At 36.3% G+C, this 27,088-nt stretch overlaps 1 non-coding gene across 1 annotated transcript; it reads right to left on the bottom strand.

Annotated features, from left to right (window-relative positions):
• Positions 1-18,800: 18,800 nt before the first annotated feature.
• LOC121205415 (small nucleolar RNA R71) lies at positions 18,801-18,909 on the bottom strand. The gene has a single exon (XR_005900493.1). It is a non-coding gene; the product is annotated as a small nucleolar RNA R71 (small nucleolar RNA).
• Between the last annotated feature and the right edge of the window lie 8,179 nt (positions 18,910-27,088).

Genomic DNA, 27,088 nt, shown 5'->3' with positions numbered 1-27,088 from the left:
GCAGTTGGTTCGCTTGAAATGTTGCTATTGTGTGCAATAAATATCCTCAAGCATGACTGAATGTGGGGCAATGGAGTGACTTGGACAAGGAGAGGATCGATTCGGGTCCACATGTCAAGGTGGGTCATCATCCGGGAGCTCCTCATGCTCATCCTAAGGATCTAGATAAAATATATCAATGTGGACCCACTCTGTGCTGACGTTGAATCATTCATATGTGACTCATAATAGATAATCCCTGCAGGACCATCTGTCCAACCAAATAAAAGGATAAAGTCTACTCTAGAATATCGAGGAGCCCAAAACACCTCGCCAAATGAGTTATATAAGGACCCATACAGATAAGGCTCTTCCTGTTATGATCAGATCGGTGGAAACAATAGAGAGCCACGAAGTAAACAACATCAATCAGGTGGCGCGTCTCCATACTCCACAAAAAATATGCATTTGAAGTATCGACAACCCCTATGCTCTCCCTTTGACCAGTCAATCTATGGGCCAAAATGGCATAAATGTAGCCCAAAGGCAAAGGTAAGCATGTCGCTTTCAACTTACTCTTGTTATACTGCAACTCAGTCCCGACAATGTTAGACCAACAGAGTAAGATCGGTCAATGGATATGTTTGGACAGTGTCGAGAACTTAGAAGTACTTATAAACTCATTGGAATAAAGTCCAAGGGTAGCTTCGAAGCCCGGGACACTCAAGTAACACGTCATATCCCCAAGTTGGAATGATATAGTACAAGGCTCATCCCAACGTGAAATCGCCAACTGTAAGAATAAAGTCAAACAGAAATCCAGTGTGAGTTTTGTATTCGTGTGATCCATGACGGTGTAAAACCAGTCTCACAGTGTCATGTCAATCAGTACCCGAACCCTGGCAGCTAAACAGACTGCTTATAGATCCTCCCAATCAATGCAACGACCCAACCTTAAAGGTCACTCCTTAAGATGCTGATACTAGTCCTCATTTTGACCCTGAGTAAATTGGAGACACGGATATCTCGTAAATGTGGTAGGGGCCGAAGACGAAACGGCACCTAGTGTCTTTTACTTTTTGGAAACGGAGATAGCGGTCTTGGTTTTACCTCTAGTTTTTGTCATTATGTACTTGAAATAAAATATAACAACCAAATATTATAGAAATAGAAAAATCAGCACCACCGATAACTAATCTAGCAAATTAATAGATCAACATACGAAACAAGATAATTCGGCAAACAATCTACTCATGATAAAGTCGATTCATCAAATAAGACAAAACTAATATACTTAAATCTAATAAGAGTAGAACTAAAACTAATGATACAACACTGACTAAACTAAATTAACATAATAATAATAGTATGGTGGCGCGAGTGACGATGGTGGAAGAAAGAGAACGGATGGTCAATCATGAAGAAGATAGCGGCATAAGGCGAAAGGGGATTGAAAGAGAGAAAGTGAGAGAACAGTTGTGGTTGAGAGGAGTTGAATGAACGCTAGTTGGGGGGAAAGAGGACAAGAGAGATGAGATGAGGGGTGTCGGTGTCGTGAGAGGGGTTGGGCCAGCAAAAAGAAGAGGAATGAGAGGGAAAGTGTTGAGCATGGATAAAGGGACAAAAGGAAAAATGGTGGTTCGTGAATAAAGGAAAGGATAATAGGGAGGGATGCCATTGTTAGGTGCGAATGACGATAATGAGGGTTTGGAGGTGTTTGGGAGGTAGGTTAAGGTTGAACGGTGACAAGGGGAAGAGGAATAAAATAGGGAAGATGTATCAAATGGCAGTGTGAATAATCGACAATGGAAAGGGACGTACGGTGATTGGAAGGGGTGATGACGATTAGGGTCTAGCTAAAAACAAAAGAAAAAACAAAAAGATTAACAGACCCTAACATTAAAAAGGGGCATACAGCCACGTGTCAGGCCATGTAGGCTACACAACTGTGTGGCCAAGCTGTGTACCTTTTTAAGGCCATGTGGCTTATTAAAATTTTAAAAAATATTTGCTCTAGTGTTTACACAGCCGTGTCAACAAGCCGTGTGGTATATCCCAAAACGTATGATATTTTCGTTCACTTCTCCCATGATCGTATACTGGGGCATGTGTTATACAGTTGTGTCACCAAGCCTTTTGCCTTCATTTAGACCTTGTCTGTCGTTTTTGTTTTTTTGAAAAATTGGCTCTAGTAGTCACACAATCCATGACACGCCCATGCGTTCCGCACGATCGTGTCTGCAGGCCATGTAGGTGTATTGTTCACTTCTCCTAGGATTGTGCCAAGAGGTTTTTGGGTCACAGGTTGCGTTTCCTAGCTGTGTAACTCTCTATGGCTGTGTATGTCAAAAAAGTTAAAAACTTGGCTCCAGTAATCATACAGTTCATAACACACCCATGTGTCTTGGCCATGTATCTTCAAGCTGTGTGGATTACTCTAGACCGTGTGGCACCCTTTTTTCTTTTAATAAAAACAAAACTTAGGTGAATAAATAAAATAACAACACTTGGGTTGCTTCCTGAGAAGCGCTTATTTAAAGTCTAAGCTCGACTTTCTCTTTTACACAAACAATTAATTCAGATTTTGGAGCCGGAGCTCCTATCTCTTGTTATCAATATCACTATCAAGATAAAATTTGAGTCGATGACCGTTTACCTTAAACGTGTCGTAGTCCTATTGTGCCGTATGAAAAGATGATTTTTATCACAAATAGGCCTGACCATATTAACTTTAGCTTTCTAGGAAATTTTCTAAGCCTCGAATTGTACAGAAGCACTCAGTCTCCAACTGTGAATTGTTTGGGCTACTTTAAACGAGCGTTGTGGCATCCCTTTGTTAATTCTTTGTATAATCGAGCTTTCATAAGCATTTTCTTGCCATTCATCTAGCTCATTCAGGTGCAACATTCTCTTTTCACCTAGAATTTTAGGATCAAAACTCAAAAATTTTATTGCCCAAAATGTTTTGTGTTCGAGCTCTAGTGGTAAAGGACAACCCTTCTCATAAACAAGTCTATATGGAGGTGTTCTTATAGGTGTTTTATACGCAGTCCTATAAACTCATAAGACATCATCTAATTTTAATGATCATTTCATCCTATTTTTCTCTACAGTATTTTCTATGATACGTTTCAATTCTTGATTTGACACTTCAACTTGATCACTAGTTTGAGGGTGATATGGGTAGTTGTTTTATGATGTACATTGTATGTAACAGCTCGTTTTTAGTGTTGTCAGAAACAATGGTTTCAAGACCACGATTTTGATGAGTGAATTATTATTTTATTATTTATTATAGGTTTACAAGATTATATTAAGGTCATATTAAAATTTTTTAAGAAATTTTGAAGTTTAAAAAGTTAATTAGGTGAAAAGGACTAAATTGTAAAAAGGTTAAAAGTTGAGTTCTATTAGTTAGAGGGGTCCAATGGTTATGAAATCTTAAACTAAAGGACTTGAATGGTAACTATACCATATAATGTGTTAGTGGATGTTTATGGATAGGTTTTAATGAAATTTTAATGATTTTAAAAGGTTAACTTAGTAATTTAGTAATTAAAAAGAAAATTAAGTAAGAAAAGATGAACCAAAGTTGTCATCTTCATCTTTTTTCATTTTGAAACCCTAAAACTAGCCATTGGAGAAGAGAAAGGCTCGGCCAATCAATTCACCTTGCATGGTATGGTTTTGGGCTCCGTTTTTAATGATTTCAATGTTTTTGAGTTTGTTTTAGCTTAATTTACCTTGCCCGGGGGGTTAATTAGAAAAAATGTTAGAGGTTGAGGGACTTGACATGAATTTTTTTGTATATATTTTGATGTTAGTTGATAGATTATAAGTTCTTTTTGAAAAATAAATAAGTTTTGTTAAATGATTTTTGATGAATTTTGGAAATAGGGATTAAATTGTTAAAGTTATAAATCCAAGGGTTTTATTGTGATTTTTTGTTAAATATGATTTTCTTTAAGGTCGCTTGCATCATGGATTTAGGATAAAATAGTTAGATTTTAAGTTATTAGCTTAAGGACTAAATTGTGAAAAGTTAAAATGTTAGGGGCAAATTTGTAATTTTCCATAAATATGAACCATGGATTAAATTGTATTCTAGAAGTATTGAATTGATTAAAATTATCTATTTAGATCAAGATAAACCATAATCAGACTTAAATCGAGGAAAAGCTAAAAGCTTCGGACTAGTTCGACTATATTACTACGCCCTAATTATTGAAGTAAGTTCGTGTGAACTATAAATGTTTTAATGTCATTTAAATTGAATGTTTACAATGTTTTTTTTAATGCAAATGAATCAAAATACGAATGTATTCATGCTATGATGAATTGACGGATACGAGTCCTGGTTGAAACTGAAGAATGATTAGAATACAAATGACATGTCATTAGGGATTTAATATTTCAGGTGCTGGTCTTGAATGTTCTACTGATGGCTGAGGTCCTACATTTGTTGACAGTTCTCCACAGCTTGTGTAAGAAGCATCATGTAGCTTACATTTTGATCTACAGCTCATGTGAGCAGACCAATTTCAAAGCTCGTGTGAACAATGATGTAAAGAAAAGGTTGCGGTTATATGTAAAGGCACACTATGTGTGAGCTTTCTTGAGTACCCGATGTAATTCTAGATGGTTCAATGAGTAAGAAAAGGGAATGAAATGGTAAGTATTCAAATGAAATGAATCACGACATTATAAAAAGGATTTGTGAACTAAATGATGTATTTACATATGGAAATATATTTATCTTATGGTTGAATTCATTTGGATCATGCACAAGTGTACTAACTTATGAATTTGATGATGTTGTATAGGCTTATGCCAAGCTTAATTTTTTCATTGATATTATACTTATGATATATATATTATGCAAATGAAATGGCAAGTTGTGTTTAAGTTTATACGAGCTTACTAAGCACTTGTTGCTACGTAGTTATTTTCCTTTGTTTTATAGATTATCATAAGCTCAACAGGTTAGAATCCCATCAGAAATCTATCACATTCTCGAGCAGTCAATTCGGTATTTTTTGAGTAATTTTGGCCAAGTTAATAATGGAATGTATAGGATGTTATGTAATGGTCATTTTGATGTTTATCTTTAGATGTTTATGTTGATTTGGTAATTTGCAGTGCCTTACCAAAGTATGTCATTTTGGTCACTTATACGTGCATGTATATAAGGTTCTTTTAGTATGTTTGTAATGGCTTGATAATGGTCATTTGTGGTGTTTTTGGTAATTAATTGAACTAGGCTATTATGCTCAGAAATATGACAATTTTTTACATGTTTAGGTAAATGATGTTTTGTTGCAATTGTGGTGCCTTTGAATGGCATATTGGTTAGGTGATTTAAGATGATTGAAATGACATGATTATGCATGTTTGAATGGTGTTTGAAATCCTTGAATGTGTGCCTAAATGGTTTGAATGATTAGGTTGAATTGAACTTGTAAGGGCTTAATTTTAGGTAAATTTTGGGTTCACATGGCCTGGGAAACGGGCTGTCACACTTCCATGTATCATTTGAAATTTTTTAAAGTTCCAAGTTAGTGAGTTACAAGGCCTGGCACACAGGCGTGTGTGGCAACTTAGAGAGTTACATGACCTGGCACACGGGCATGTGACATGGTCGTGTGACCCTACTCAGTGAGTTACATGGATGGGGACACATGCTGAGACACGACTGTGTGTCCCTTGTTTGAATGTTACACGGCCTAGGGCTGTGTTACATGGCATGACCACACAGCCGTGTTTCCCCTGTTTTCCAATTTTTGTAACTTTTTCTTAAATTGCCTGTTTTGTTTCAAATTAGCCTAGAACCACCTTAAAGCTATTTTTAGGGTCTCGAGGGCTCGATTTAGGGGCATAATGCATGTAATTGAATGTATTATGATATATTTAATTTATTTAAATATTATGTTGTTATATGTTTTTCAATTGCACGGTAATGCTCCATAACCCTAATCCGACGACGGAGACAAGTTAGGGGTGTTACACCGTATTTCTTAAGAATCTTATCAAATTGAGCGTTACAAAAATGTGTGCCCCTATCGCTAATGGTTGTTCTATGTGCTCCAAAATGAGAGAAAAGTTTCTTAAGAAATCTAACTACTACCCTAGCATCATTAGTTGGTAAAGCTTGTGCTTCAACCCATTTTGACACTTGATCCACCGCTACCAGTATGTATTTATTACCATAAGAACTAGGAAAAAACCCATAAAATCAATACCCCAAAATTCAAAATTTTCACAAGAAAGCATATAATTTTGAGGCATTTCATCACATTTCGAAATATTACCTATCATTTGGCAACTATAACAAGAAGAAGCATATCTGTTAGCATCTTTGCACAACACGGGCCAATAAAAACCTGATTCAAGGACTTTATGTACAGTTCTAACCCCTACTGTAATGTCCTCATATCAATCTAGATTGACAGTGATCCAAAATCTTATCCCCTTCTAGTACTAGAACACACCTTCGAATTACCAAATCTGCACACACAAGAAAAATAAATGGATTCTCCCATAAGTAGTTTTTCACGTCGACAAAGAATCACTTATTTTGATAATGAATGATGAGTCATCATCATATGTGTAGACACTCAATTTTGCCCGGGCCCAGAAATAAGTCCAAAAAAAAACGAAGTCCAAGTTCAGTCCAGAATTACAAATATAATTTGGCCCGATCGGAATGGCCCATTACTTGAAAAGATTTAAGGTCCATCTACAAGTTTGACTCATATGGAAATATAATCTTCAATGATATGCAATCTTAGATGTGATATACAATCTTAGATATGATAGAATCTTAGATATGATTGCAATCTTAGATATGATACAAACTTAGATATGATTGCAATCTTAGATATGATATACAATCTTAGAAGATATGATTTTGTAATCTTGTAGATTTAATTTGTAGATATCCTTTAATCTTAATCGTTGATGTAATTGATCTGTACCGTTGGATTTGGGGAGGCTCAACTATAAATAGAGGCCTCTCCCCTCATTGTAAAACAACTTGACTTCACTTGAGTTTTGGGAAGCAATAATAATTCTTGAGAGCATTCACTCAAATTTCTCTCCCTCTTGCATTTTTATTTTCTACGGTTTATTCTTATTTATTCTTTGTTCATCTTTGTTTTCAACCTTTTTTTATTTAATCCCTATCTCATTGATTTTTTAATTCTCTTTTATATTTTATTTTTTAATAATTTTAGTATTATATCAAATTATTTTTTATTAAATTTTATATTATTCATTGTTTTAAAAAATATATTTCATTTAATTGAAAAAGTTTTTTCTTAAATAAGGCAATGTTTGGTGTTTAGAAATTCGGAAAATAGTGCCCTAACATGCTGGGTTGCGATTTTTTCGTTAGACTAAATAACCAAATATCCTTTTAATAAAATTTCAAAATCATGAGATAATTTTAGTTACGAGGATTTAAAACATCGTGTCCTAACATTCTGGATGTGATGTTTGTTACTTTAAGAACAAAGGAATCTCAAGTTTCAACTTTAAATTGTTCAAATTTTAAAATCTTTTCAAATTTTTGACATTAGGACAATAAATAATCAATTCGGTACCAATTTTGGGCGTTACGAGGGTGCTAATCCTTCCTTGTGCGTAACCGACTCCCGAACCTGTTTTCTTGAATTTTGTAAGACCAAAATGTTTTACAAAGGTGGTCCAATCACACCTAAAAAGGTTGGTGGCGACTCTCATTTTCATTTTTCAAAAAGTGGAACCCCGTTTTTCAAACACCCCTTTAAAAAATAGGTTTCGACAGCTTGGCGACTCCGCTGGGGACCTATAAGAGAGTCAAGCCGAAAATTGATTATTTTCTGTCTTAATGTCAGAAATTTGGAAAATTTTTAAAATATGTCATTTTTACATGTGTTAGTTACATATGTTTGTTATTGTTTATGCACACATTGCATTTGCATGATCGTTGTGGTCACACCCTTAAGTGGGAGTGAGAAGCTATGCTTTCCTGAGGTTTTCACCTCCGCATGGGCTAGTGGATTGCTTCCGGGATACATCCGTACCTATGTCTTCATGAGATTTTCATCTTCGTATGGCCATAGGGAAATGTGTCCCCCTGAACCGAACTTGGTCCATATGAGCCTATAATTGGTGAGGATCGAGGAATCTGCTGGTTCAGGTACCCTTGCTTTAGAACCGAACTACATATAGTGAACTTTAAGTGCTTGCAACGGTAGTATGATGATGACCTTTAGTGCCTACCTTTATAAGTTCTTATTTATTTATTTTATATATGTGACACTGACTTGTTTTTCTTATTTTGCTATCATTGCATGTCATTTATCATTAAAAGGTGTCGATTCAAGGTTCGATTTCTGAGTTAGAAAGTTTTGTAATGGGGAATGAATATCTTAATAAAGTGGAGACAACTCTTTCATTTGTGCTTGGTCAGAGAAAACCCAGATAGAAAAAGGAAATAGTATCACTGAAGGATACACATTAGAATTATGAGATTACACTCTCATTAGTGTGATGCAAAATAACCTCCAAGAGTTAAAGGAAATATTGGATTAATGGAGTAACGAAGCCAAGCAGTTGTTCTACAACAGTTATTGGGAATTGCAGTATTTGCTTGACATGAAGATAGATGAACAATTCAAGGTGAGCGTGGGGAGTACTGATGGACACTTCTACTATTACAGATGAAGATAGTCACCTCGTGGATGGTAAGGGTTAAAGACCTACAAAATTGAATTGGATGGAAAGAATTTTGCTTATGATGGTAGAAAGGCTCACTTACTATAGGACCGCTACCAAACAACAAGCTAGAATTTACTGTGGTACTTTAGGATGTTGTACTTATCAGAAATAATGGAAATGCAAGCCCTGATGGCCGGGACAGCCCAAATGAGCATGAAAGAAAGAGATTAAAGAAGATCGTATCTTTTAAAGACCTTTAAAGTGGAGATTAGCTATGCTGCGAAGCTACCCATGCAAGGAATTCGAAATGTTCTGTGGAGGCAGAAATTTAAAGACTCTCAAGAAGCACTGAGGATGTTTGATATCATTTTAAGGCAGTATGCTGCGAAGCTGAAATGCCTACTTGTTCGCTAATCTTTCATTCAAGGTAATCAGAGCAACTTCACAGACATTGGAGGAGGTGTCTTTGGCTGTAGAGCTTACTTCATAGGTGAAGCTGTAATTCAAATTCAAGAGATAGCTAATCATTTACAGATACTGGTAGAAAGGGCAAGCACGTTGAGCACCAATATGAGCTACAGTTCAGATAGAGGTCGAGAGTTAGCTTTGTTATTAGATAGGGTTAAGACTCTGGGCCTACAAGCGAAAGCGTATTTGTAATCCGTTTTATGAAAAGATTTTTGTTCCTTAAATAACGTTTTCTAAAATGAAACTGAATCGAGATCGATACCTTTTTGCATTCATGCATTTGCATTACATTACATCAACGAAAAGAAGGTTTTGATTCAAAATTCGATTCCTAAATAGAATAGTTTGTCATAAGGAAAAAAATTTCTTGATGAAGTAGATTATAGTGCGGTCGTCTAAATATAGTCCAAGTAAACACGACGAGAGAAAGCTGGTAGTCCACGGAGGAATACATGATGTAATTGCCAGAGATTCAAGCCAACAAAGGTTACCCAAGAGCATGACGAGAGATAGCCAGAAGTCCACGAAGGAATACATGACTTGATTTAATTGCCAACGAAGATTATCCAAGAGCTGGCACTTTTTGATGAGTATCATGAAGATAAGTGAGCAAGAGATCGAGGCTCAGATTAAGCAGCCAGGAGCTAGCAAAGGCATCTTTTGGAGAATTTACAGGATTCGACCATGAAGAAAAGATCAACGTTTACTTGGACTATGAAGGGCAAGATCGCATATGTAATCTATTTTCATGTAAAGAAATATGTTTTCTAGAAAAGTTACTCTAATGGAATTGAATTCAAGATCAACATCTCCTTTTCTTTTGCATTCATGCATTTGCATTGCATCACATCAAATGCATTTAAATCTATAAAAAGACCCTAATTAGTTAAAGTTATTAAAAAGAGAAAGAAAAAGAGAGAGAGAGAAGAGGGTCACGGCTGAGTGAAAAAGAAGTTGAATGGGAATTAACGACATTCCCTTACATATCCTCGACTTTTGTGCCAGGAGGGATAGCTCACCCAGAGAAGGGGGTGTTTGGAAATGAAAATCATCCCATCAATGTCATACATGAGGAAGGGACTGAACAAAGAAACCTTGAGGGCATTCGCCCTTACGAACTGGGAATTTCTTTAAACAATTGGACTGCAGAAGAACTTCCTGTAATCTTTAGGAATTTTACGGAGTAATATTCAGAACACTCTTGTTACTCTAAAGCCTAGGAGTAATGAGATTTCTTTTAAGAAGTGGGCTCATGTTCAGACATTTTTATTTTCAATAAAACATAATTTTATTTCTCCGAGTAAATATTCTTTCATTCTGATTCTTTTGACCTTTGACATTCTTTATAAATTTTCATTTCATGTAAATAGTTATTTTTGAATTCATTTATTCCTTGTATATTCTTTTGTGTGCCTATCATAGATCCCTAGATATCAATGACATGAGCAACGATACTACAGATTCAGAGTTCCTTTTGAGCGCGATATGTGTTTAGAGGAATCTCAGTACTTTGAAGGTGACAGAAATTGTGACTTATTTTTGTTGAAAATGGTTTTTACCCCATGAAGTGGTGGTAGGAAATATAGCCTTAGAGGAAGGAAAGATTGTGAAATTGGAATTAGCTGAGGAGACAAGACAAGAACTTGTTGAGACTATTATGGGAATTCAAAAATGTGGTCCAAAAACGCATGCAGGAGGATTTGCAATTGCCAGAATAAACATGAGGTTTTGGGGCACTGTTGGTCCACCATGAAAAGGGATTGCATCAGTTGTACAATGAATGCCAAATTTAAATGAGTCAAGACTTATGGGACATGCATGTTATGGGCCTGAGCTCGTCAAAAGTTTCAAGCTGACAATGACTCATCTTTGTGGACGTCAACTACTCCATTAAGAGAGGGAGATAGCTTCATATGCCAATATTACCAAGTCAAAAGTCATCTATTTCAAAAAAAAAGAGAGATTATATATAACTGCACAATGCCAAAAGTTTGCAGTCTGTTCAAAGATAATGCGCCATACCACAGTACAACAAAGGTTGCCAAAATAAAAGAAAAAGAAGGAAAAAACAAATTACAGAAGATGACTGAGACTGGAAAAAATTGGCATAAGAAACTATCGCCTATTCTCTATGCTTACGCTGGGGCAAACACCTTCAATTCCAGTTGTTTCAAAGGTTCCAACCATCATCCTTGGAATGGGTGCATTGTTTGGCTTTCCTGAGTAGTCTAATGTGCCGTCAATAGCTGTGATGGTTAGCTCCAAGTGGTGGCCATTGGTTTTCAGCTATGGAGCATCAGGCTGTACACAGTTTCTAAAGCTTAAAATGATAGATTCTTTCTTCAAAACCAGTTTCTGACAAAGTGGATGACGGTATCATGAAGGAAGCTCTCTTAGACTTCTATACAAGTTCAGGGAAGAGGAAACCTGATCAAATCATTATTTTCAGGGATGGGGTTAGCGAGTCTCAATTCAATCAAGTTTTGATCAAGTTATTGAGGCTTCCAAGTTCCTTGACGAGAAGTGGAACCCTAAAGATTGTGGTTATTGTTGTACGAAAAACCATCATACCAAGTTTTTTCAGCAGGGATTTCCTGACAATGTGCTACATGGTACTGTCATGACAACAAAGTATGCCATCCAAAGAATAATGATTTTTACCTTGGTACCCATGCTGGAATGATTGGAATCACGAGGCAGACCCACTATCATGTTCTCTTAGACCAGGCTGGGTTTTCGGTTGATGATCTGCAAGAGTTTATTCATTCTCTATCCTATATGAATCAAAGGAGCACCACAGCCATATTTTTTGTGGCTCCTATTTGCTACACTCATTTGGCAGCTTCACAGTTGGGGGCAATTTATAAAGATTAGGGATGCTTCAGAAACATCATTGAGTCATGATGGGATGTATGCTTCGGGAGTAATCTCTGTACCTCAGCTTTCCAGGTTGAAGGATAAAGTCAACAACTTCATTCTTGTCTGTTGAGAATCATTGAACCATCTTTTTGTAGGGTTTGACAAACAATAGCCAGGACTGTTGCTGGGGCAATCCCTTTCGTGGGTTTATGAATCAAGATTTTTCCTCCAAGCTTTGATGGAGTCAAGAATTGAATACCTCTAGTAAACTTAACTTGAAAGTATTCATCCTAAGCAAATGTACCAAGAATGGATGACACAGACTTATGACAAAGAAGGTTCGTCCAAAAGAATTTCATAAAGGAAACCTTGTGCTGAAAGAGATCCTTCCCATGCAAAAGGATGCCGAATTGGGAATGGTCATATGTTGCGAAGAGGGCTTTCTCTAGAGGTGCACTGATTTTGACAAGAAATGGATAGGAAGAATTTATCTGATCCAGTGAATTCAGACTCGGTTAAGGAGTACTTTGTATGAAGGAGAAGGGAAGCCAAGGTGAAAACCCGCAAAGGGCACTTTGGGACTTCTATTTCAAAAAAAAAGGCAAAAAAAAAATAAAATAAAAAGAGAAAAAAAGAAAAACAAAAAGGAGAAAAAAGAAAAAAGAAAAAATGGAGAGGCCAAGGTGAAAACCTGCAAATGGCGCATTGAGACCAAAGGGGTTTTGAGTTCAAAACCCGAAAGGGCAGCTCAAATTTGGAAAGTCATGCAGTGACCTTGCTATACCAGATTCGACGAGAAGTGAAGTATGTTACATATCGAGGCATCAACGAATTACTTTGGATCTTTTAAACACATGTTGAACTCAAGAAAGTCTTCATGGAGCTAGTGTATAGACGCTCAAGCGGCGATGTCTGGGGCATTTGATTTCTGTCCTATTTACTATCTTTGGATTCTTTTTCTTCGCAAAGATATGTTCTCAGGTTAATCTTTTTGCATTCCTTCCAATAATATGTCCAAATCTAATTATCCTCAGGATCAATTTATTTGTCTCCCATTATTCATAAAGCATGTTGCATTGAAATAATGATAGATGAACTAAAATATCTTCACAAACGAAGTTTTGCATATTACTCTGGAAATTTCTAGATAATACAAGAAACTGAAACAAGACAATTGTTTAAGGAATTCCCATATGTATGGGTTGGAGATACTCGAGAGATTTTCTTCTTCAGTCCAAAAAGTGGTTGGACGTTTTAAGCAATATTGATATTAAGAAATGATCATTTTATAAACATCTTCAGTGGGTCGTAACATTCTGGGAATGGTACGGTAGACCAAATTGATGGAGAAGATTCGAGGCATACGAGCAGAGTATGATTGATATGTCGAGAAGAATGAGGTGGGAAGCTCGATAGATGAATGAGTGATGACGTCCAAAATAGGAGTTATTTTCATAAACATTTTGCATCATAATATGTCTAATTAGGAGCATTTGACTCATTTCGATCATGGAATCTTAATTATTTGGCATAAGCATAAATTCCAGGAAATCAATTCTACAAGTGGATTCCCCAGTGGACAATGTAGCAAGATTGATTGAAAATTAAAAAATTCAGCGCCTTAATCCCCTAAGCAGTAGGGTAACAAGTCAAAATTGCGGATCTTATCTCCCTAAGCAGTAGTGGAGCAGATCGAAGATGCTCCTTAACCCCCTGAGCAGTAGGGTAACATGTTAAAGTATAGCAGATCTGGCCTTCAGGTGTTCACGCTGAAGCAGATCCAAGATGATTTAGCGTCTCTGTTTTGTCAGAGAACAAATCGAAGAAACAAATTTGGCATATCCATATTCGACGGAGAGAAAATCGAAGACATAGCTGATTTGGCTTTCACGTGCTTACGATGAAGCAAATCTAAGATGATTTGGCATCTCTGTATTGTTAGAGAACAAATCGAAGTTTGGCGTCTCCATATTCGACGGGGGGCAGACACATAGCAGATCTGGCCTTCAGATGTTTATACTGAAGCAAGATCCAAGATGGTTTGGCATCCTTGTGCTTACAAGGAACAAATCAAAGACATAGCTGATTTGGCTTTCACGTGTTTACGTTGAAGCAAGTCTAAGATGATTTGGCATCTCTGTATTGTCAGAGAACAAATTGAAGTTTGGCGTCTCCATATTCGACGAAGGGCAGACACATAGTAGATCTGGCCTTCAGATGTTTATACTGAAGCAAGATCCAAGATGGTTTGGCATCCTTGTGCTTACAAGGAACAAATCGAAGACATAGCTGATTTGGCTTTCACGTGTTTACGTTGAAGCAAGTCTAAGATGATTTGGCATCTCTGTATTGTCAGAGAACAAATCGAAGTTGGTGTCTCTATATTCGACGGAGGGCAGACACATAGTAGATCTGGCCTTCAGATGTTTATACTGAAGCAAGATCCAAGATGGTTTGGCATCCTTGTGCTTACAAGGAACAAATCGAAGACATAGCTGATTTGGCTTTCACGTGTTTACGTTGAAGCAAGTCTAAGATGATTTGGCATCTCTGTATTGTCCGAGAACAAATCGAAGTTTGGCGTCTCCATATTCAAGAACAATCTTTATTATTTGAAGCGATTCTTTCGGGCAGTTATCAAAAGAGGGCAATTGCTGGAGGGTAGACACATAGCAGATCTGACCTTCAGATGTTTATACTGAAGAAAGATCCAAGATGGTTTGGCATTCTTGTGCTTACAAGGAACAAATCGAAGACATAGTTGATTTGGCTTTCACGTGTTTACGTTGAAGCAAGTCTAAGATGATTTGGCATCTCTGTATTGTCAGGGAACAAATCGAAGTTTGGCGTCTCCATATTTGACGGAGGACAGACATATAGTAGATCTAACCTTCAGATGATTAGACTGAATCAGATCTAAGATGGTTTGGTATCCTTGTGCTTACAAGGAGCAAATCGAAGACATAGCTGATTTGGCTTTCGCGTGTTTACGCTGAAGCAAATCTAAGATGATTTGACATCTCTGTATTGTTAGGGAACAAATTGAAAAAGCAGATTTGGCGTCTCTGTGTTCGATGGAGAGCGGATCGAAGATATCAACATGACAGTCATGAGTTTGCAAGAAACAGATTGAAGCTGTGAAGTGGCCATTTGAAGAAGATCAAGAACTCAAGACTCGGCAAGACCGGGCAAAATTGGTCTTTTTATAGTCTTTGCTCTATTCCTGTTACACAACAATGAGCAAAGAGGGGCAGCTGTAGACACTCAATTTTGCCCGGGCCCAGAAATAAGTCCAAAAAAAAAACGAAGTCCAAGTTCAGTCCAGAATTACAAATATAATTTGGCCTGATCGGAATGGCCCATTACTTGAAAGATTTAAGGTCCATCTACAAGTTTGACTCATATGGAAATATAATCTTCAATGATATGCAATCTTAGATGTGATATGCAATCTTAGATGTGATATGCAATCTTAGATATGATTGCAATCTTAGATATGATACAATCTTAGATATGATTGCAATATTAGATATGATACAATCTTAGATATGATTGCAATCTTAGATATGATATACAATCTTAGAAGATATGATTTTGTAATCTTGGAGATTTAATTTGTAGATATCCTTTAATCTTAACCGTTGATGTAATTGATCTGAACCGTTGATGTAATTGATCTGTACCGTTGGATTTGGGGAAGCTCAACTATAAATAGAGGCCTCTCCCCTCATTGTAAAACAACTTGACTTCACTTGAGTTTTGGGAAGCAATAAGAATTCTTGAGAGCATTCACTCAAATTTCTTTCCCTCTTGTGTTCTTATTTTCTACGGTTTGTTCTTATTTATTCTTTGTTCATCTTTGTTTTCAACCTTTTTTTATTTAATCCCTATCTCCTTGATTTTTTAATTCTCTTTTATATTTTATTTTTTAATAATTTTAGTATTATATAAAATTATTTTTTATTAAATTCTATATTATTCATTGTTTTAAAAAATATATTTCATTTAATTGAAAAAGTTTTTTCTTAAATAAGGCAATGTTTGGTGTTTAGAAATTCGGAAAATAGTGCCCTAACATGCTGGGTTGCGATTTTTTCGTTAGACTAAATAACCAAATATCCTTTTAATAAAATTTCAAAATCATGAGATAATTTTAGTTACGAGGATTTAAAACATCGTGTCCTAACATGCTGGATGTGATGTTTGTATACTTTAAGAACAAAGGAATCTCAAGTTTCAACTTTAAATTGTTCAAATTTTAAAATCTTTTCAAATTTTCGACATTAGGACAATAAATAATCAATTCGGTACCAATTTTGGGTGTTACGAGGGTGCTAATCCTTCCTTGTGCGTAACCGACTCCTGAACCTGTTTTCTTGAATTTCGTAGACCAAAATGTTTTACAAAGGTGATCCAATCACACCTAAAAAGGTTTGTGGCGACTCCCACTTTCATTTTTCAAAAAGTCGAACCCCGTTTTTCAAACACCCCTTTAAAAAATAGGTTTTGACAATATGATTATTTTGGAATATATATTACTTACATTTTCTTGGCTTCATGAGCATTTTTATATGTTTTAAATTAATTTTAGTGATTAGACCTTTTTTGTTTGTATTGTAAATATTGTGTATTTTTAGTGTTTGCCATGCATTAGTTTCAATAAAATATTCCATGTGGAATTTGCAGGTAAAATAGGTTTGGGAAGAATATGCAAATACATGGAACCAGAAGATTAAATACACTAAGCCGAAAGTTGATCCAAGATAATGAGTGAAAGTTCAAAGCTCAAAAGATTAAAAATTTGTAATTTGAACACTTTCAGAACTTTCAGTCGGAACACTTCTTAGTATTTTGATCATGTATCAAGCTTCAGGACTCCATTTTTGGTGTACCTTATATCGTCAAAAAGGGGATTTGAATATCTATTCAAATATTAGAACACCAACACCAAAATGTATTAGGAAGAAATCCAAAAGTAATAATAATGTTACAAGTTTCAAATTGATGGACAGTTTTGACGTATTTTCGTGTTTGGCTCATATCTTCTAACAAAATTGGAGTTTGGAGTTGAAATTTTTGCAACATATAGACAAAATGTAGACCATAAATCAACTCTCTAGGACCTTTCCCATTGAGAGCCGTTAACTTGGACTAAATGAGTAATCTTTGAACATATGAAAAATACCTCAAAAGATGACAAAGAAGTAGGCCTAGAAATTTAATATTAGCACGTCCTTTGTATTGTCATTTTCCTCTTCAAAAATTTCTATAAATAGCCTTTGATTTCATCATATGAGACATTTTAAAGTTCAATTCAATATCATTTGTTTGTTTGTTTCATTATTCATGTAAAATTTATGTCTATTTCATCCAAGTTTGATTTGTTTACTTTCGCTTTGTTATTTTAAGTTTTTAATACTGAGGTGAAAGGGTGAAACTCTTGGGAAATATTAAGGTAAATTCCATACTCATCATTTGAGCTAAAATTAATTATCAATCACTTGTTATAATCATACTTGTAAAGTAAGATATTTTATTTGTTATAGACAATATATGACACAATAAATGCTTGGATAAATTAACCTTGATTTGTTGTAGACATAAAAACTGGCATAATACATATTTGAAATCTTTTTATAAGTCTTGAAGTTATCAGGTGATTATAATACCATATGGTTGGACTGAACTTAAACAGTTGAACTATCATACTACACCGTCGTTTGCATATGGATTTATTTGCTAAACTCTTGGACTTATTGGACAATCATTTTTGATACTCCGTTGATGGACATACCTTTGCTCATGGATTCATATGCTTAATTAGTGGATGTACATTGCTGGATCATCCGATTGGGACCTTTATTTATGTGTGAATTTGAATTGAGTAATAACATCGAGTATTAAAATTTAATCTTAATATGACACCAAGAGTTGATCATCTAACCTCAATATATTTTCTTCCAGGTATTTGTTTTTACTTTCGTGCGTTTACTTTTTATTTTTAGTGTTGCTAGCTACCACTTTCATTATCAATACTTATTCCAAAGTTAAGTGTTAAATTTTTTTTCTAGCATAATACTTGTAATCTTGTAAGTTCTAATCAACTTCTTTGTGGATCGACCTCGGATTCCCGAGATTTTATTACTTGAATATAACCTACACTTGGGTTGTAGACCTAAAAAGTCACTGTTAAGTTTTTGGCGTCGTTGCTGGGGAAGGTAAGATTTAGATTACAAGTTTATTCTTTTTTTCTATACATATATTTGGCTAGTTCTACCACCTAATTTATTTATTCATATTTGGCATCGTGATTTTAATTCTTGTCGTTTAGTTAGAAAAAGTTGTAAAAATTTTGTTGGAAATTTGATTGAGACACTTCCACATTCACCAATCATGGATAAGATTGAAAGAGTTCCTAATGAAAATGAGATTCGACAACTGCGCACCATGCATGATTACTTACAACCTCCTCGAAACATAACACCCTCTTGCTTTGTTTTGCCTTTGAATGCAAATAACTTTCTGTTCAAACCTGGTATGATGACTTTACTTCCTAATTTTCATGGCTTAGAGTCTGAAAGCCTTTACTTACGTCTTAAAGATTTTGATGAAGTATGTGCCACCTTTAATGATCCATCTTGTGCTAATGAAATTGATAAACTTAAATTATTCTCGTTTTTCTTTAAAATATAAGGAAAAAATTTGGTTTAACAATTTAAAATCAAGACCAATTGGTACTTAGTAAGAAATGTAAACTGAATTTTTAAGGAAATTTTTTCCAACACAAAAGACTAATGCTTTCAAAAGAAATATTCAAAATTTCTTGCAAAATTCAAATGAACCATTTTTTAAATGTAGGGAACGTTTCAAAGATTTGTGAAGTTCTTGCTCACATCATGGTTTTGAAAATTGGTAGACTTTAAGTTTCTTTTATGAAGGTTTAACTCCCGAAAATAAACAATTTGTTGAGACAATGTATAACGGAGAGTTCCGTCATAAAGAACTTGAAGAGGCTTTTGACTACCTAGATCATTTGGCAGAAAATTCACAGTCTTGGCACATAGTTAACCCTTCTGAAGGTTCCATTAAATCAAATCTTACTAATAATAAAGGAAAATATCACATTAGTTAAGAAGATTATCTAAGTGCTAGTTTAACTAGAAAGGTTGAAGCCATGGAGCTTAGGAAAGTACAAGGAATTAAACCAAGAATAACTGAAGAAACTTGTGGTATTTGTGAAATCATGGGACATTCTACTATGGAATGCCCGAACATTTCACTTTTCAATGAAATGTTGTATGATCAAGCAAATGTTGTGGAAATATTCAAAATAACTTTCATTCTCCATACTCAAGTACTTACAACCCTCAATACAGAAACCATCGTAACTTCAACTGAAAGGATAATAATCATGCTCGTTTCCTCCAGCCTCTGAAACCTCCCAATACTCTGACCTAACCGTCTTCGCATGTTAAAATTTTTTAGGAGACATTGCAGGAATTCATGTAGACACAAACAAATGTCAACAATCAGACTTCACAAGATATCAATGAAATGAATAGCACACTTTTTATGTTAAAAACCTCATTGCGCATTCAAGAAAAAGGTAAGTTTCTTACTCAACCTCAACCTAATCCTTCTATTCAATGTCATGTTTCTTGTCCCAAATAAATCCAAAAAGAAGATGTGAATTCTATCACAACTCTTCAAAATGGGAAGGCCATCGACAATAGCATTCCTTCCAAAGCCCAAGAGCCAATTCTTGCTCTGCAAAATAATGGTAAGGATAATGGTAAGCCTAAAAGTTTTGACAATCTAGAGATGGAAAAATGTGGAATTTTTGCTCCTCTCCCTCAAAGATTGTAAGCAATAAGGAATTTGAATCAAAATGCTAAAATTTTAAAAAATTTCAAACAAGTCAAGATTAATATTCCTTTATTGGATGAGATTAAACAAGTTCCATCATATGCTAAGTTTTTGAAAGATATGTGCACAATTAAAAGAAAACGTAATGTGCAAAAGAAAGCCTTTTTAATTGAACTTATGAGTTCAGTCATTTAGCATATCACTGCACCTAAATATAAAGATCTTGGTTGACCTACAATTTCATGCATCATTGGGAACACTATAATAGAGCATGCTTTGCTTGATCTTGGTGCTAGTGTTAATCTTTTGCCTTTCTCTATTATCAGCAATTAGGTTTAGGTGAACTTAAGCCAACATCTGTCACACTTCAGTTAGCTGATCGATCTGTCAAAATTCCTCGAGAGATAGTAAAAGATGTGTTGGTTCAAATTGACAAATTTTATTTTCCAATTGATTTTATTTTTTTGGACATACATCCAACCTCAGATTCTACTGTACAAATCCCTGTTATTTTAAGTCATTCATCCCTTGCAACTTCTAATGCTTTGATTAATTGCAGGAACGAAGTTCTGAACTTGTATTTTGGAAACATCACATTAGAATTAAATGTGTTTAACATTTGTAAGCAACTTACTGAATATTTTGATGTACATGAAATGGACTTCATTGAACAACTTGTCTATGAACTGTTCATCAATTCCAAATTATTCAATCTATTGGAAAATTATTTAATTGAATTTGAAATTGATGACGAAACAAAAATCCATGCATTGATTCTGTATTAAATTCTTTTCAGGGATAAGATAAAAACTTTTATTGGAAACAAAAGTTTGAGGAACTTCTAGCAACTACAGATATTTTAATACCATCAATTGATCAAGCACCCATGCTTGATTTGAAACAACTACCATGCAATCTGAAATATTCATTTTTTGGTGAGAATGAAACTTAATCCTAATACGAAAGAAGTGGTGAGAAATGAAGTCATTAAACTCTTGGATAATGGAGTCATTTATCCTATTTTTGATAGCAAATGGGTAAGTCCTACCCAAGTTGTACCCAGGAAATCTGGGGTTACTGTAGTGAAAAATGAAAATAATGAATTAATCCCAACTAGGATTGTTATTGGTTGGAACATGTGCATTGACTATAGGAAACTTAATTTAGTGACCAAAAAAGATAATTTCCCTTTACCTTTCATGGATCAAATCTTAGAAAGAGTTGCGGGGTATGAATTTTATTGTTTTATATATGGATATTTTGGGTATAACCAAATTGCAATTTCACTTAAGGATCAAGAGAAAACCATTTTCACATATCCTTTTGGCACTTTTGCATATCGAATGATGCCTTTTGGATTATGTAATGCACCAGCCACATTTCGAATATGCATGCTTTGTATTTTTAGTGATATGGTTGAACGCATTTTAGAAGTCTTCATGTAACGTGTAACACCCCGAACCCGAGACCGACACTGGAGTCGAACACGAGGTGTTAACAGACTTTAAACCCCTTATAAAAATATTTCCCAGACACTGCCAATCTGCGTACTAGTAGCTTTAAAAATCATATATTGAGTTTCACAACTCGAAAATCAGTTTCGTGATTTTTCCCCGAAACAAGACTCATATTCCCATCTACATATTTTTTTCTAGAATTTTTGGTCGGGCCAATTAGTACAGTTTATTAGTCAAAGTCTCCCATGTTACAGGGATCGACTACCCTGACCTTTGGGCATTACGACTTGGATATCTCCTTGTACAGGGCTCCAATACTGATGCCGTTTGTTTCTATAGAAACTAGACTCAGAGAGGAATCTATCCATATATGGTATGACTCCTAATTATCTCTGGTTAATTTATAATGAATTTCCAAAGTCGGAACAGGAAATCCAGAAACCGTTCTGGCCCTGTATCACGAGAACCTGAATATCTCTTAACATACTGTCCGTATGATTGTTTCGTTACTTTCCTATGAAAGTAGATTCATCAAGGTTTGTTTAAATAATTTATTCACTATTTAATTCCCTTCCTACTATTTTTAGTGATTTTCCAAATCTACATCACTGCTGCTATCAGCATCTGCCTTTAAGGTAGACTTTACCTATTTCATGGTTTCCATGATTCAACTAGCCCTTTTTGCATAAATAGCACAATTTATGATAGTGATTAACCATTCCCATGGCTAATCCTTGTCAAGCATATCCACACCGAATGATTATAACATTATACTCAAACACATATAAGCCATTTTCGCATGGCTATCCAAAATTATACAAGTCCAAAGGGTCCACGACCCACAACAAACGGGTAGTCCTATACATGCCATTTCGAAGTTCAACCAAAATTGTACCAAAAAGGGGCTTTGATAGTGTGGGCGACTTTGACTTCAAGATCCCGAGTCCGATAGCTGGAGAACCAAATCTATAAAACAGACGAGCAATGAAACGGAGTAAGCAATTTATGCTTAGTAAGTTTTGAGCAAGGAATTCCAGCACAACAAAGTATAGCATTCATATAGCTAAACGGATAATTTCATATGCACAAATTTTCGATATCATACTTGCTTCACATTACCAACCCTTATGTACATACACAAAAGATCAACTTAGCCAAAGGCCGGTAGCTCGTTTATCAACTGAGCGAATACTTATTTGTAAGGGCTCAACTAAATTCAAGCACATACGAAACATACCTCAATGTTGGGATGTTTCTAGAGCATTAACTGAAATTTTTACAGCAAGATCATTCACTCCCAAATCACGTACCTTCGGAATTTAACCGGATATAGCTCCTCGTTCAAATGCCTTCGGGACATAGCCCGGTTATAGTAACTCGCACAAATGCCTTCGGGACTTAACCCGGATTTAGTAACTCGCACAAATGCCTTCGGGCTTAGCCCGGAATTAGTATCTCGCACAACTGCCTTCGGATCTTAGTCCGGATATGGTCACTTAGCACAAAGCCTTCGGGACTTAGCCCGGACATCATTCAAATAACCATGCACATTTAACAATAAATCATGGCACATTCGTATTTCGTTTTCGTTAGCAAAACTCAAACACAAGACATTTATCATTCTTGCAATTTCGGCTCAATAGCCACACACAAAGAGCATGATTTTGTTTGCTTAAAACATGATCTAATCAAATCTTAATTTAAGCTCTCTTACTCAAGAACTTACCTCGGGTGTTGTCGAACGATTCCGATAGCTATTCGACCACTTTTTCCTTCCCTTTATCGGATTTATTTCCCCTTTGCTCTTGAGCTTAATTAAACAAATAAATTGATTTAATCATTTGAGCATCGAAAAGAGGAACACAAGGTACTTAGCCCATATTTATACATTAGACATTAAAGTCACATATGTACGGAATCATGAATCAAACTCAACATTAGCCAATTTTCCCCCTTGGCCGAATATGCATGTCCATTTTGGGGCCGATTTCAACACTTAATACATTCTACAAGTATGGTCACTTGTATTGACTAAACACCCTTTTGTTTCAAGTTCAAAACTTGGCTAATACGCACATATATACACTAGTAAAGCATCCTCTCCCTTTCCATCAATTTAACACATGCATTGCTCATTAACATACAAAAGTTATATTCGGCCTTAGCACACAACTTGCTAGCCGATTCTTCCCCATCTAGCAACCAATGCACATATGTGCTCACTCAAAAATGCTAACAAGGAGAGTCAAGAATCATCAATCCACCATCACATGCATCATTAACAAGCTTCATATTTAGCATGCAATGGCATTAACACAAAATCCACCTAGGCCGAATCTTAACTCATCTTCATGCCTCATCACCACAACATCAAACATCAACCAAAAATGATGCATCCATGGCCGAGTGTCCTTTCCATCACATAGCAAGATTTAGACCATGGGCTAGGTAGACTCAAGCTAACAACTAAAATATGCATGCATCTCATGGAACATCATCAAACATACCTTAGCCTAGCTACATGCATGGCCGAACCTCTTAACCTTTCTTCTTCCTTCCTCCTTAAAACTTTTGGCCAAGGATGAACCAAAGGATGAGCACTTTTTTTCTTTGTTTTTCTTTCTAGTTTCGGCAAAATGGGGGAGGGGAGAAACAACCACACCCTTTTTTTGTTTTCATCATATTCCCTTTCATTATTTAATTTCCATGCTCATTATTTTATTTTTTTCCACCCATGATGCACCAACAAGACATGTCTATGACATGTCTTGCCCATCACACTTGGTCTACCATGCTTGTCATGGCCGGCCACTACTAATAGGGGGGAATTTGACATGCAAGTCCCCCCTTTTTCCACATGCACTAATAGGTCCTTACGCATTGACCTATCACATTTTTAAAATTTCTCACATAAGTCCTATTGACTAAATTCACATGCAATCGACTAATTCGAAGCTTGAAATTTTCACACATTCATAATTACATATTCTAGACAATAAATATCACATTCAAACATTTCGGTGACTTGGTTTAGCGGTCCCGAAACCACTTCCCGACTAGGGTCAATTTTGGGCTGTCACAACTCTCCCCCACTTAAGAAATTTTGTCCCCGAAAATCTTACCGGTAAATAGGTTTGGGTATCGTTCTTTCATCGAGCTCTCGGTTTCCCAAGTAGCTTCCTCGATCCTGTGTTTGAGCCATAACACCTTCACTAACGGAATCCTTTTGTTTCGCAACTCCTTCACTTCATGAGCTAGGATATGCATCGGTTCTTCTTCATAACTCATATCGGCTTGAATTTCAACCTCTGATGGGCTAATTATGTGCGATGGATCAGATCGATAGCGTCGAAGCATCGAAACATGAAAGACGTCGTGAATCTTTTCAAGCTCAGGGGAAAAATCAATCTATACGCAACCGGACCAACTCGTTCGGAGATTTGTACGGCCCAATGAATCTCGGGCTCAACTTGCCCTTACGGCCAAACCTGAGTACCTTTTTCCAAGGCGAAACTTTAAGGAACACTTTATCTCCCACCTGATATTCAATGTCCCTTCGTTTCAAATCGGCATACGATTTTTGACGACTGTGGCTTCTTTCAGACTTTCACGGATTACCCTTACTTTCTGTTCGGCATCCTTAATCAAATCAACTCCGAAAATTTTACTTTCACCGAGCTCGGTCCAAAACAATGGTGTACGACATTTACAACCGTACAAAGCCTCGTAAGGTGCCATCTTAATACTTGATTGAAAACTATGTTGTAAGCGAATTCAATCAAAGGTAAATACCGTTCTCATGAACTACTGAACTCGAGGATGCAACATCTCAACATATCCTCAAGTATCTGAATTATCCGCTCAGATTGACCATCGGTTTGGGGATGAAAAGCAGTGCTAAAATGCAGCTTGGTACCCAAAGCTTCTTGCAATTTCCTCCAAAATCGCGAGGTGAATCTCGGATCTCTATCCGACACGATAGAAATAGGTACCCCGTGTAATCTCACAATCTGAGAAACATACAATTCGGCTAGTTTATCCAATGAAAATCCATATGCACGGGGATAAAGTGAGCCGACTTAGTCAGTCTATCAACAACAACCCAAATCGCATCCTTCTTACTTGTTGACAATGGCAGTCCGGACACAAAGTCCATTGTGACTCGATCCCATTTCCACTCGGGTATCATGATCGGCTGAAGTAATCCTGAAGGCACTTGATGTTCCGCTTTCACTTGTTGACATATTAAACATCTCGAAACAAAGTCGGAGATGTCTCGTTTCATACCATGCCACCAAAACCAACGTTTCAACTCGTTGTACATTTTCGTACTCCCCGGGTGAATTGACATTCGGCTACAATGGGCTTCGTTCAGAATCATGGAAATGAGTTCCGAATTCCTTGGAACACACGAATGACTTCTGAACCTCAAACAATCATCGTCATCAATTTGAAACTCCGATTCCTTGTTCGGAGCACACTCAGCCCGTTTTGCAACCAATTCATCATCAACTTTCTGGGCTTCACGAATTTGATGAATCAATAATGGTTTGGCTTTTAATTCAGCTACTAACACATTGTCGGGTAGAACAGACAAGTGCACATTCATCGCTCGTAAAGCAAACAATGATTTCCGCTTAAGGCGTCCGCAACCATATTAGCCTTTCCCGGGTGGTAATCAATGACAAGCTCGAAATCTTTCAACAACTCAAGCCAACGTCTTTGTCGCGGATTTAAGTCTCTTTGAGTCATCAAATTTTTGAGACTTTTGTGATCCGAAAATACATGGCACTTCTCACCAAATAAGTAATGTCGCCATATTTTTAAAGCAAATACGATGGCAGCTAGTTCAAGATCATGGGTCGGATAATTTTTCTCATGTGGCTTTAATTGTCTCGACGCATAGGCCACCACTCGACCTTCTTGCATCAATACGCAACCCAACCCAAGTAGGGATGCGTCACTATAAATGACAAACTCTTTGCCTGATTCGGGTTGCACTAAAATTGGAGCTTCAGTCAAATAAGTTTTTAGTTGATCAAAACTTTTCTGACATTTCTCCGTCCATTCGAACTTAACATCCTTTTGAAGTAGCTTCGTCATTGGTGTGGCTATCATCGAGAAACCTTTGACAAATCGTCGGTAATAACCGGCGAGCCCCAAAAAGCTCCGAACCTCAGTAATATTTCTCGGAGGTTTCCAATTAAGTATGGCTGAAATTTTGTTCGGGTCAACTCGAATACCCGATGCGGATACTACATGACCCAAGAAGCTAGCCTCTCTTAACTAGAACTCACACTTACTGAACTTAGCATATAACTGCTTATCCCGCAAAATTTGCAACACTAGCCTCAGATGCTCAGCATGTTCGGTCTCATCTCTTGAATAGACCAAGATGTCATCAATGAACACAACTACGAACCGATCCAAATATGGTCTGAAGATCCGATTCATCAAATCCATAAATACCGCAGGGGCATTAGTGAGCCCAAACGGCATCACTAAGAACTCGTAGTGACCATATCTCGTTCTGAAGGCAGTTTTGGGTATGTCCGAATCTCGAATTCGCAACTGATAATAGCCCGATCTCAAATCTATTTTTGAGAACACTGAGGCTCCCTTCAGTTGGTCGAACAAATCATCGATACGTGGTAACGGATATTTGTTCTTTATCGTCACTTCATTCAGTTGACGATAGTCAATGCACAACCTCATGGTTCCGTCCTTCTTTTTCACGAACAATACTGGTGCACCCCAAG

This window comes from Gossypium hirsutum, chromosome A08, assembly GCF_007990345.1.
Source record: "Gossypium hirsutum isolate 1008001.06 chromosome A08, Gossypium_hirsutum_v2.1, whole genome shotgun sequence".
In the NCBI taxonomy this organism is placed as follows: domain Eukaryota; kingdom Viridiplantae; phylum Streptophyta; class Magnoliopsida; order Malvales; family Malvaceae; genus Gossypium; species Gossypium hirsutum.
Note: the sequence above shows the minus strand (reverse complement) of the source record. Positions and strands in the feature narration are given on the sequence as shown.